This window comes from Amblyraja radiata, chromosome 30 (genome assembly GCF_010909765.2).
Source record: "Amblyraja radiata isolate CabotCenter1 chromosome 30, sAmbRad1.1.pri, whole genome shotgun sequence".
Lineage (NCBI taxonomy): Eukaryota > Metazoa > Chordata > Chondrichthyes > Rajiformes > Rajidae > Amblyraja > Amblyraja radiata.
The window spans coordinates 27,241,450-27,254,579 of NC_045985.1; positions in this window are offsets into that span (position 1 = coordinate 27,241,450).

Here is a 13,130-nt window from a genome sequence, read left to right on the forward strand (position 1 = left end):
GCTTCTCCTCCGTTAAAATAAATACAACACGACAACCAATACACATATGTACAGTTAATAGTAAAATAATAATACATTTTTTAAAGAGTTTAAAATAATTCAGCGGTATTCCTCGAAGTTACTTCTTGCTTCCCAGTGTTCACTATTGGAGTTAAGCTCTTTTATCGCACATGGATAGAAACTATTTTTAAGTCTACCGGTGCGAGCCTGCAGAGACCTGAATCGCCTCCCAGAGGGTAGCAGAGTAAAAAGGTGGTTGGCAGGGTGGGATGTGTCCTTCTTGATATTTATGGCCCTGCGCAAGCATCGGGCCTTGTATATGTCATCCAAGGAGGGCAGGTTAGCGTTTGTAATGCGCTGCGCAGTTTTTATAATTCCCTGCAGCGCCCTCCTCTCAGCCATAGTACAGCTGGCAAACCACACCAGGATTCCATAGGTGAGGATACTTTCCATGGCGCATCGATAGAAGGACAGCAGCAGCGGCTGTGAGACGTTAGCTCTCCGTAGAGACCTCAGGAAATACATCCGCTGATGAGACTTCTTCAAGAGAGTGACGGTGTTCATTTGCCATTTGAGGTCCTGGGAGATGTTTATTCCCAGGAACTTAAAGTCGTTGACTCTCTCCACCATGTCTCCTTTGATGTATAATGGAGCAGGTTCCTCTCTCCTCTTCCTCCTGAAGTCAACGACAAGTTCTTTTGTCTTTGATGGGTTTAGTACCAGGTTGTTTTTGGTACACCAGACGGTCAGTTTTTGGACTTCATCCCTGTAGGCAGACTCGTCATCGTTGTTTATCAGTCCCACAACAGTCGTGTCGTCCGCAAACTTGATGATACTGTTTGTACTGTGTGTTGGTATACAGTCGTAAGTGTATATTGTATACAAGATTGGACTCAGCACACATCCTTGTGGCGCACCTGTGCTAATCGTCAGGACTGGGGAGTAATTGGACCCCATCCTGACAGTCTGTGGGCGGTCTGTTAAAAAGTCCTTAATCCATCCACATGTGTTTGCATTAACACCTAGATCAGACAGTTTGTCCACCATTCTGCTGGGAATGATATAGATTAATAGACCCTTAAAGATGGCAGTAGAGGCAGAAGACGTGGTGTAGGAGGAAGACGGTGTTTTGCTTCATTATCAGGGACGTGGAATAAGAGGAGGGAAACATGCACAACTCTCACCTCAATCCTATGCCCTCTGGTTTAATTGGTGCTATAAATTGTCCCATGAGCGGATGATGCGCAACATCTGGGGAGAGTTGATGAAAATGTGGAGGAATGAAAAGAGATCATGAGGTCTTGTAGGGCCGAGATGGCCTGTTTCCGTGCTGTAATTGTTATATGGTTATATGGTTATATGAGCATAATTGAGCCATTCAGCCAATCAAGTGTTTACGATGATCTTTACCGGACTCTTTATCTTGCCAGGACAAGAGAATGTGAGCCACAGGGAGAGGTTGATTAGGCTGGGATACAAGTCATTGGAGCGCAGGAGGATGAGGGTAATCTTATAAAGTTGTATAAAATCACGAGAGGAATAGATCGTGGTGATGCACAGAGTTTCTTGGTCAGACTACGTGAATCGAGGAGCCGAGGAAGGGGAAAAGATTTAATAGGAATCTGAGCTGTAACATTTTCACACACACGGCTGTGATGGTCTAGAACAAGCTGCCAGGGAAATGAGACAGGAACTACCCCAACATTAAGTGGTGCCTGTTTGACAGGTAAATTGATATGATACGTTTGGAAGGATATGGACAAAAGCAGGCAGGTTGGACTAATACAGCTCGGACATGTTGGCCGATGTGGGCAAGTTGGGCCGAAGGGGCTGTTTCCATACTTTATCACTCTTTATGGCTCTAAGCCCAGTCCACTATTCGATCATGGCTGACCTATCTCTTTCTTTCCTAACAGCATTCTCCTGTCTTTCCCAATAACCCCAGATGAGTTGAATGTGCAGATAGCTATTAATATGAGTTGATTGTGCAGATAGCTATTAATGATTATGATATAGGTGGGATCACGGAGACATGGCTCCAGGGTGACCAAGGCTTGGAGCTGAACATACTGCTCATTAATTCAATATTCAGGAGGGATAGACAGAAAGGAACAGGAGGTGGGGTAGCGTTGCTGGTTAGAGAGGAGATTAACGCAATGGAAAGGAAGGACATTAGCTTGGAGGATATCGAATCGATATGGGTGGAGCTGCGAAACACTAAGGGGCAGAAAACGCTAGTGGGTGTTGTGTACAAGCCACCTAACAGCAGTAGTGAAGTTGGGGATGGCATCAAACAGGAAATTAGAAATGCGTGCAACAAAGGTAAAACAGTTATAATGGGTGACTTCAATCTGCATATAGATTGGGTGAATCAAATTGGCAGGGGTGCTGAGGAAAAGGATTTCTAGTAATGTATGCGGGATAGTTTTCTAAACCAACGTGTGAAGGAACCAACGAGAGAGCAGGCTATTCTAGACTGGGTATTGAGTAATGAGGAAGGGTTAGTTAGCAGTCTTGTTGTTCATGGCCCCTTGGGCAAGAGTTAACATAATATGTTTGAGTTCTTCATTAGGATGGAGAGTGGCATTGTTAATTCAGAAACAATGGTTCTGAACTTAAAGAAAGGTAACATTGAGGGTACGAGACGTGAATTGGCCAAAATTGACTGGCAATTAATTTTTAAAGGGTTGACGGTGGATATGCAATGGAAGGCATTTAAAGACAGCATGGATGAACTACAACAATTGTTCATCCCAGTTTGGCCAAATAATAATTCAGGGAAGGTAATGTATCCGTGGATAACAAGGGAAATCAGGGATAGTATCAAAGCAAAAGTTGAAGCGTACAAATTAGCCAGAAACAGCAGCCTACCAGAGGACTGGGAGAAATTCAGAGACCAGCAGAGGAGGACAAAGGGCTTAATTAGGAAAGGGAAAATAGATTATGAAAGAAAACTGGCAGGAAAACTAACTACTGACTGCAAAACGTGTTATAGATATGTGAAGAGAACGAGATTAGTTAAAACAAATGTAGGTCCCGCAGTCAGAAAAAGGTGAATTGATCATGGGGAACAAGGACATGGCGGACCAATTAAATAACTAATTTCGTTCCGTCTTCACTTAGTAAGACATCAATAATCTGCCGGAAATAGCAGGGGACCGCGTCTCAAAGGAGATGGAGGAACTGAGTGAAATCCAGGTTAGCCGGGAAGTGGTGTAAGGTAAATTGAATGGATTAAAGGCCGTTAAATCCCCAGGGTCAGATAGGCTGCATCCCAGAGTACTTAAGGATATAGTGGATGCATTAGTGGTAATTTTTCAAAATTCTTTAAATTCTGGAGAAGTTTCTGAGGATTGGAGGGTAGCTAATGTAACCCCACTTTTTTTAAAAAGGGAGGGAGGGAGAAATCGGGGAATTACAGACCAGTTAGTCTAACATCGCTGTTGGGGAAACTGCTAGAGTCAGTTATTAAAGATGGGATAGCAGCACATTTGGAAAGTGGTAAAATCATTGGACAAATGTAGCATGGATTTACGAAAGTTAAATCATGTCTGTCGAAGCTGATAGAATTCTTCGAGGATGTAACTAGTAGATTGGATAGGGGAGAACCAGTGGATGTGCTATATCTGGACTTTCAGAAGTCTTTCGACAATGTCCCACATAAGAGATTAGTATACAAACTTAAAGCACACGGTATTGGGGGTTCAGCATTGATGTGGATAGAGAACTGGCTGGCAAACAGGAAGCACATAGTAGGAGTAAACGGGTCCTTTTCAGAATGGCAGGCTGTGACTAGTTGGGTACTGCAAGGCTCAGTGCTTTGACCCCAGCTATTTACAATATATATTAATGATTTGGACGAGGGAATTGAATGCAACATCTCCAAATTTGCGGATGACACTAAGCTGGGGGGCAGTGTTAGCTGTGAGGAGGATGCTCGGAGGCTGCAAGGTGACTTGGATAGGCTGACTGACTGAGTAAATGCATGGAAGATGCAGTATAATGTGGATACATGTGAGGTTATCCACTTTGGTGGCAAAAACAGGAAAGCAGACTGTTATCTAAATGGTGGCCGATTAGGAAAAGGGAGATGCAACGAGACCTGGGTGTCATGGTAGACCAGTTATTGAAGGTAGGTATGCAGGTGCCGCAGGCAGCGAAGAAAGCGAATGATATGTTAACATTCATAGCAAAAGGATTTGAGTATAGGAGCAGGGAGGTTCTACCGCTGTTGTACAGGGTCTTGGTGAGACTATACCTGGAGTATTGCATACAGTTTTTTCTCGAAATCTGAGGAAAGACATTCTTGCCATAGATGGAGTGCAGAGAAGGTTCACCAGACTGATTCCTGGGATGTCAGGACTTTCATATGAAGAAAGACTGGATAGACTCGGCTTGTACTCGCTAGAATTTAGGAGATTGAGGGGGGATATTATAGAAACTTACACAATTCTTAAGGGGTTGGACAGGATAGATGCAGGAAGATTGTTCCCGATGCTGGGGAAGTCCAGGACAAGGGGGCACGGCTTAAGGATAGAGGGGGAATCCTTTATGACCGAGATGAGGAAAACATTTTTTCACACAGAGAGTGGTGAATCTCTGGAACTCTCTGCCACAGAAGGTAGTTCAGGTAAGTTCATTGGCTATATTTAAAAGGGAGTTAGATGTGGCCCTTGTGGCTAAATGGATCAGGGGGTATGGAGAGAAGGCAGGTACGGGATACTAAGTTGGATGATCAGCCATGATCATATTGAATGTCGGAGCAGGCTCGAAGGGCCAAATGGACTACTCCTGCACCTATTTTCTATGTTTCTATATTTCTATCACTGTGGGATCAGAGTAAATGGTGGTTGATTGGACGGACGCAGCGGGCCGAAGGGCCTGCTGTCACCCTTTGATTCTGATATTTTGACGTTTATCTTTCCAACATTTCCCGAAGGACCTCCTGTGCTCCGATCTGCTCAGCTGCTGGAAGATACATGCTTTTCATTGATCTCGGTTCCCGAGAGGATGAGGGGAGAAACAGACGGAAGCACAGGTGGGGCACAGCCTAGTGAGGGGGATGGGGGTGACAAAGAGGGACAGGTGGTTAGGGGGAGTTAGAGACAATTTAGAATTGGAGAATTCAACGTTCATGCCGTCGGGTTGTAAGCTGCCCAAGCGGAATATTAGGTGTTGTTCTTGGGAAGAGGATTCAGAATAGTTCAGCAACTGTGAGAACCAACCGGCCTTGGCTGACAGAGTGCAAGTTTTCAGTCTTATGGCAGTCTAATTCACACCAGGTCTCACTGGTGTAAAGGAGTTGGAATATTACAACTTCACAAAACACTGGGCAGGCCACACTTTGTGCATTGTGTGCAGATCTGGTCATGAGATTGTGATTGTGCTGGAAGGGGTTCAGCGGAGTTTCACCAAGGGTTTGTTTAGATTAGAGGACTTTAGTTATTGGGAGAGATTCAAGAGGCTGGGCATGTTTACCCTGGAACAAAGCAAGGAATACAAGTCCACTGTTCCTTGAGAAGGTTGACACAGGGTGATGAAGAAGGTAAATGGTATTGTTGCCATCATTAGACAGGACATCGAGTACAAGTTCTGGGACATCGTGCTGCAGTTGTACACGCTGTGGACGTTTGGAGTAGTATGTCCGTTCTGGTTACCACCTGATCAGAAGAATATCATTAAACACAAGAGGGTGCAGAAACTATTCATAAGCATGTTAATGGAACTGTAGTGTTTGGTAAAGAAATAGGATGGATAGGCTGTGACTGTTATCTCTGGAGTGCAGGAAAAGGACATGCGTGCAGTGGTTTAGAAAATCTTGATGGGCATAGTTGAGGTGAGTTGGGTAGCACACCAATGACTCTACATCCTTAGCAGGCTTAGGAAGTTCAGCATGTCACATACAACTCTCACCAATGTCTACAGATGTCCCAAAGCAAGCATTTTATTGGAATGCATCACAACCTAGTTTAGAAACAGCGCAATACAAGACCGCAAGAAACTGCAGTGAATTGTGGACGCAGACCAAACCGTCACACAAATCTACCTCCCTTCAATTGGCTCAATTTATACCTCACGCTGCCTTGGCAAGGTCAGCAGCATAATCAAGGATGAGGCGAACCATGGTCACTCCCTCTTCTCCCCTTTCCCATCGGGCAAAAGGTATAGGTGTGAAATTGCACACCTCCAAATTCAGGGACAGCTTCTTCCCAGCTATTGTCAGGCAATTGAATCATCCTAGCACAACTAGAGAGCATACCTAAACTTCATCGACCTCAAGTGGGGATCATGATAGAAGCCTTTTCGTGGCGATTCCCGGAAACAATGACATGATGCACTCTGTGACGTGTAGGGCGACCAATTCTGTCAACATGTTGGACGACGACAGAAGATACGTCGTCTGACACACGATGTAACGAATTTACATTTTGGTGACCCTCGGTCTATCTTTGATCGGACTTTAACATGCACTATGCCTTATCATTTCTATATACACTGTAAATGGCTCGATTGTAAAGATGTATTGTCTTTCTGCTGATTGGTTAGCACGCAACACAAGTTGTTCACTCTACCTTGGTACACGTGACAATAAACTAAATTGATAAACTGAGAAACTGGTCACAGCCTTTTCCCCATGGTAGGGGAGACTAAAACGGAGGATACGGGTGCAAAGTGAGGGGGGAAATTGTAATAACAATATGAAGGGCAACTTTATCACACAGGTTAGTGGACATATGGAATGATATGCCGAGGAGGTATGAGGCAGGTGGCATTGTAGCGCAGCGGTAGACTTGCTGCCTTCCAGCGCTCACAGCGCCAGAGACGCGGGTTCCATCCTGACTACGGGTGCTGTCTGTACCGAGTTTGTACCAGGTGTGTAGGTTAATTGGCTTGGTATGAATGTAAAATTATCCTAATATGTGTAAGATAGTGTGAGTGTGCAGGAATTGCTCGTCGGTGAGCACTGGGTGGGTCGAATAGCCTTTTTCCCTGCTGTATATGTAAACTAAACTAAACTAAACTAAAAGTATTGCAACCACATTTGAAATATTAATGGACAGATGTAGTGATAAGGAAGATTTAGAGGTATATGAGCTAACGGCAGGCAAATATCAGTAGTGTAGATGTGGCATCATGTTTGGCAAGGAAGCTGTGGGCCGAAGGGCCTGTTTCCGTGCTGCAAAACTGCATGACACTCTGATGTAGGGTCAATCTCCCATGGGAATAAGAGTGATTGGCTGAGGAGACCGAGCCACAAAAGACAAGAGTTCAAATGTTGCTCTTTGTAAAATTGATGAAAGCGCACAATAGGAAATTGCTTAGAGTCAAATTGAATTAAGTTTATTTTTTCAGGCAGAGGGACAGTGGTGTACTGGGGGCAGGACCTATGGGAAAAAGGCAGGAGAATGGGGATAGGAGGGAGAGGTATATCAGACATGATTGAAAGGCGGTGCAGATATGATGGGCAGTATGGTCTAATTTGCTCCTATCACTTCTGATAGTGATAGCGTACAGATACAATAAAACTCTTGCTAGAATGAATATAGGACAGACATTAATGCAAAGTCACAGGCTGTTCGACCCTCTAGATCCACATCTCTCCATTCCCTGCATATCCAGGTGCCTCTCTGAAAGCCTCAAGAACGCTACTATTGTATCTACACCACCACCCATGGCAGCTCATCCCAGGCTGCCACCAATTGGTGTTCAGAAAAAACATCTTGCCCTGCACATGACGTTTAAACTTTGCCCTCGAACCGTAAATCTACGTCCTCCAATGGAGTGACTTTGTGAATTCTGTGAATGGTTAATTCGTGCAAACAGAATACAAATAAAAAAACTGGGCCGCCAGCGTGAAACTCCGCCCAGCTCAGCCGTGGTCTCCGGTAGGTAGTGGCCGATTCGGAAGTAAAAGCCGTTGAGAATGTTCTCTCGTTCCGACATCGGTGTTCCATCAACCCGGCGAACGGGCTTGAACATCGGGCCGCCCGTAGTGTCGACAGCGAGGGGTTCGGGAGACCCCCGGGCCACGGGTGAACAACAGAGGACAACAGCGGAGGATGACTGAACTTTGGTGTCTTCCCTCACAATGGGAAACTTTGATTCCGCTGTGTGTAGATGTCTATGTTCAAGACTATCGTGTCCTGTGCCCTTTGTTTGTATGTCTGTATGGTGACCACAAATGTCAATGTTGGTACATGTGACAATAAATGTCTCTTGCTTCTTGTCTCTTGATTTACAGACTGTTTTCAGGGGCACTTTCAGAGGCGTACGTCGAGTGCTACTGGAAGGTCATCAACTCGATGAAAGACACTCTTTGGTCTGCCCGAACTTTTCTCACCTGCCAGCAGAGCGAGATCTTTGTCAGGGAATTTTGGCGAATGGCGTGCTCCAAACTGCAGGATTACATACTGAGGGACGCACTGAATTCAATGCGAAGCCTCTGTGGGGGAGAACCACTGTCGAAGGTCTTTTTGCTGCTAGACAGCAGGGTGTGGTGGAGACGCCCCTCAAATAAGGGAAATGGCCCATGGGAACAGGTGAGCTACAAAGGTGTTTGGTATAAGTATAGTTTGTGAACACTACCAAATACAGTATAACACTGATAAAGTTGAGTCTTGATTGTATTAACCGATCCTTGTGCTGAAACTGTCGAATTATTTGCCACAGAATGTTGTGGAGGCCAACTCAGTGGATATTTTTAAAGCAGAGAGACAGATGCTTGATTAGCAGAAGTGTCAAACCTCACTGAGATTTATGAGACGTCGTTAAATACAGGCGAGGTGCTGGAGGGATGGAAAACGTTGTGCCTCTACTCAAAAAGAGCCGCAGGGAACAGGCTGGGAATTACAGGCCAGTGAGCCTAACATCTGTGATCAGAATATGACTGGAGAGTATTTTGAGGGATAGAGTACAGATTTTACTTCGGAGTCACGTGAGTGACTACGTGAAGAACCCGCTCAGTGCGCAGGCGCGGCATTACGCCAGCAGTGCAACAGCGGCTGCAACGGGACTTAGGCGCTCCCGCTACAGAATGAAACGGACCGTCAGGTGAGTACCCTGAGGTCGGGTTTCTTTTACAGGTGGGCCTTTTTCTGCTTGTGTTTTTTACAGGCAGAGAAAAAGGCTCTGGAACAAAACTGTCCCCCGTTCAAGGAGGAACGTTTCTCGTCGGGGAGGGGGGCAGCAACAGGCGGTAGGAGCGACCCGGTGTTTCTCTATTCCCCGACACCGTGCCGAGCCCAGCCCGCTATACCTGAGCAGCGGGCTGGATGCATAGCCACCCGAAGAGGCATCCGGCAGGTGTTCCCGATTTCGGACGGGACGTCTCTCCACCCGCACGGGGGGAGAGAGAGCCGCCTGAGCCGCTGGAGCGGCTCACGGAGCAGGTGCCTGCGAGCCGCGCTGCTTGAGGGGCGCTCTCGCTACTACAAGGCACAAAAGCTCCAGAAGAAGGCGGTAGGAACAATTACCGGGCGCACCGCTATCCCCATCACCGCGCCGAGCCCAGTCCCGCTAGTGCCTGAACTGCGGGCTGGATGTCTAGCCATCCGAACAGGCATCCGGCCGGTGGCGTCCGATTCGTCGGACGGGGACATGTCTCCACCTAAATGCAGGAGAGACAGCCGTCTGAGCTGCATCCAACAGCTATTGGAGCAGCTCCAGCGAGATGCGCAGAAAGAGCGCTCTCGCGGAGGGAGGTCAGGCACCCCCTCCACAGTGTTTCATGCACTGCCCTCTGCTCCCTCATTACTGGAGGCTAGCATTGGTGACCAGGGCTGGGCTGGTCTGGAACAGGGGCAGGCGGACGAATTCGGGAGTATGCCAGGGGTGCAGGAACAGGAAGAGCTGTTGGGTGTGATGGACCGCTTTGTAGCAACCCCACGGGCTGGAGCACCGATGGAACCAAGAATGGCGGCCAGCATCAACCATCTATCCAATAAACCATTACTGGAAAAGGTGCTCGCTGAGGTGCTGAAACAACACACAGCACCAGAAAACTGTGAGGCCCTCAAAGTAAAAAGTGTCAACAGCCAAATCTGGGGGCATGTGGGGTCACACATCCGGTCCCAAGAACTCAAGCTACAGCGGATCCTAAGGCTCCTGACGTCGGCCATCACAGCCTTTGCTCGTTCCGTGGAGACCACGGAGATGGATACCTGCCAGCAGGATGTGCTGGCATTAATGTGTACCACACAATTTGAGATCAACAATCTCCGGAAGTAAACATAAGACCTGCCCTCAATCCCAAATTTGCTGGCTTGTGTAAAGCCCCAGCTGCGGAGATGGACGCGCTGCTATTTGGGAAAGATCTCAATAAAAAACTGAAGGAGATGGAGGAAGCATCAAAAACCTTCGGCCTAATGAGGGCAGGACCCGGGACGAGCAAACCAAGACCTCCGATACCCAAGCGGCAGCACCCCACGGCATCCACCAGTCGACGTCCGCAATATGGGACTGGTGAACGCTTGGGGTCCGCACATAATCCCCAAAGACCTTTTTAGATCAGGGACCGCAGCGGACCCTCTGGAAAATGCGCCTCCCCCCAACATCGCCAGCACGTCAGAACAAAATCTTCAGGAAAATGAAGAAACAGAATCGCCAATAACCATGGAGGTAGGTGGGTCTGGTCCCTACCCGCATATAGAGAATAAGGGTGCTTTATTAACAGGGGGGAGATTACACTTGTTTAAAGAAGCATGGGATATGGTCACGAGTGACAAGTATATACTCAACAGCATTAGTGGATATAAAATACAATTCATGTCAGAAAAAACGCCGCCAGTTCAACAATGGCCCCAAAGGGTATTTCTCCCACCGTCAAAGAGAAACGTGAGGGACAAGCTGAACTGGTGAGACTTATCACAAAGGAGGTCATCGAAAAGACCAAACATGAACCTTTGGAATTTGTATCGAATATATTCACTAAAACCAATAAAGATGGTGGCTGTCGCATCATCATTGACTTAACATCACTAAACAAATTTGTTAAGTATATACATTTCAAAATGGAGACATATGTTACTGCCAAACAACTGAATTCCAAAGGACACTTCATGGCAAGCATTTATCTTAAAGATGCTTACTATCTAGTACCCATATACAAGGATCATCGCAGATACCTAAAATTCATCTGGATGGTACAAAGCATTGCCCCATAGGCCCCATGGTACAAAGCATTGCCCCATCAGCCCCAAGATTATTCACCAAAATATTGAATAAAGAAGATATGAGGTTGCTTTGGCAAGTAAGGTGAAAGTAAATCCAAAGGGTTCCTACCGCTATATTAATAGCAAAAGGATAACGAGGGATAAAATTGGTCCATTGGAGAAACAGAGTGGGCAGCTATCTGCAGAGCCAAAAGAGATGGGGGAGATATTGAACAATTTCTTTTCTTCGGTATTCACCAAGGAGAAGGATATTGAATTATGTGAGGTAAGGGAAACGAGTAGAGTAGTTATGGATACTATGAGTTTCAAAGTTAAAGAAGTACTGACACTTTTGAAAAATATAAAAGTGGATAAGTCTCCAGGTCCTGACAGGATATTCCCTAGGACATTGAGGGAAGTTAGTGTAGAAATAGCAGGGGCTATGACAGAAATATTTCAAATGTCATTAGAAACGGGAATAGTCCCCGAGGATTGGTGTACTGCGCATGTTGTTGCATTGTTTAAAAAGGGTTCTAAGAGTAAACCTAGCAATTATAGACCTGTTAGTTTGACTTCAGTGGTGGGCAAATTAATGGAAAAGATACTTAGAGATAATATATATAAGCATCTGGATAAACAGGGTCTGATTAGGAACAGTCAACATGGATTTGTGCCTGGAAGGTCATGTTTGACTAATCTTCTTGAATTTTTTGAAGAGGTTACTAGGGAAATTGACGAGGGTAAAGCAGTGGATGTTGTCTATATGGACTTTAGTAAGGCCTTTGACACGGTTCCTCATGGAAGGTTGGTTAAGAAGGTTAAACTGTTGGGTATAAATGCAGGAATAGCAAGATGGATTCAGCAGTGGCTGAATGGGAGAAGCCAGAGGGTAATGGTGGATGGCTGTGTGTCAGGTTGGAGGCAGGTGACTAGTGGGGTGCCTCAGGGATCTGTGTTGGGTCCTTTGTTGTTTGTCATGTACATCAATGATCTGGATGAAGGGGTGGTAAATTGGATTAGTAAGTATGCAGATGATACCAAGATAGGGGGTGTTGTGGATAATGAAGAGGATGTCCAAAGTCTACAGAGTGATTTAGGCCATTTGGAAAAATGGGCTGAAAGATGGCAGATGGAGTTTAATGCTGATAAATGTGAGGTGTTACACCTTGGCAGGACAAATCAATATAGCACGTACATGATAAATGGTAGGGAATTGAAGAATACAGTTGAACAGAGGGATCTGGGAATAACCGTGCATAGTTCCTTGAAGGTGGAATCTCATATAGATAGGGTGGTAAAGAAAGCTTTTGGTATGCTAGCCTTTATAAATCAGAGCATTGAGTATAGAAGTTGGGATGTAATGTTAAAATTGTACAAGGCATTGGTGAGACCAAATCTGGAGTATGGTGTACAATTTTGGTCGCCCAATTATAGGAAGGATGTCAACAAAATAGAGAGAGTACAGAGGAGATTTACTAGAATGTTGCCTGGGTTTCAACAACTATGTTACAGAGATAGGTTGAGTAAGTTAGGTCTTTATTCTCTGGAGCGCAGAAGGTTAAGGGGGGACTTGATAGAGGTCTTTAAAATGATGAGAGGGATAGACAGAGTTGATGTGATCAAGCTTTTCCCTTTGAGAATAGGGAAGATTCAAACAAGAGGACATGACTTCAGAATTAAGGGACAGAAGTTTAGGGGTAACATGAGGCGGAACTTCTTTACTCAGAGAGTGGTAGCGGTGTGGAATGAGCTTCCAGTGGAAGTGGTGGCGGCAGGTTCGTTGGTATCATTTAAGAATAAATTGGATAGGCATATGGATGAGAAGGGAATGGAGGGTTATGGTATGAGTGCAGGCAGGTGGACTAAGGGAAAACAATTGTTCGGCGCGGACTTGTAGGGCCGAGATGGCCTGTTTCCGTGCTGTAATTGTTATATGGTTATATGGTTATTGAACCCAGCCATGGCAATACTAAGAAAACA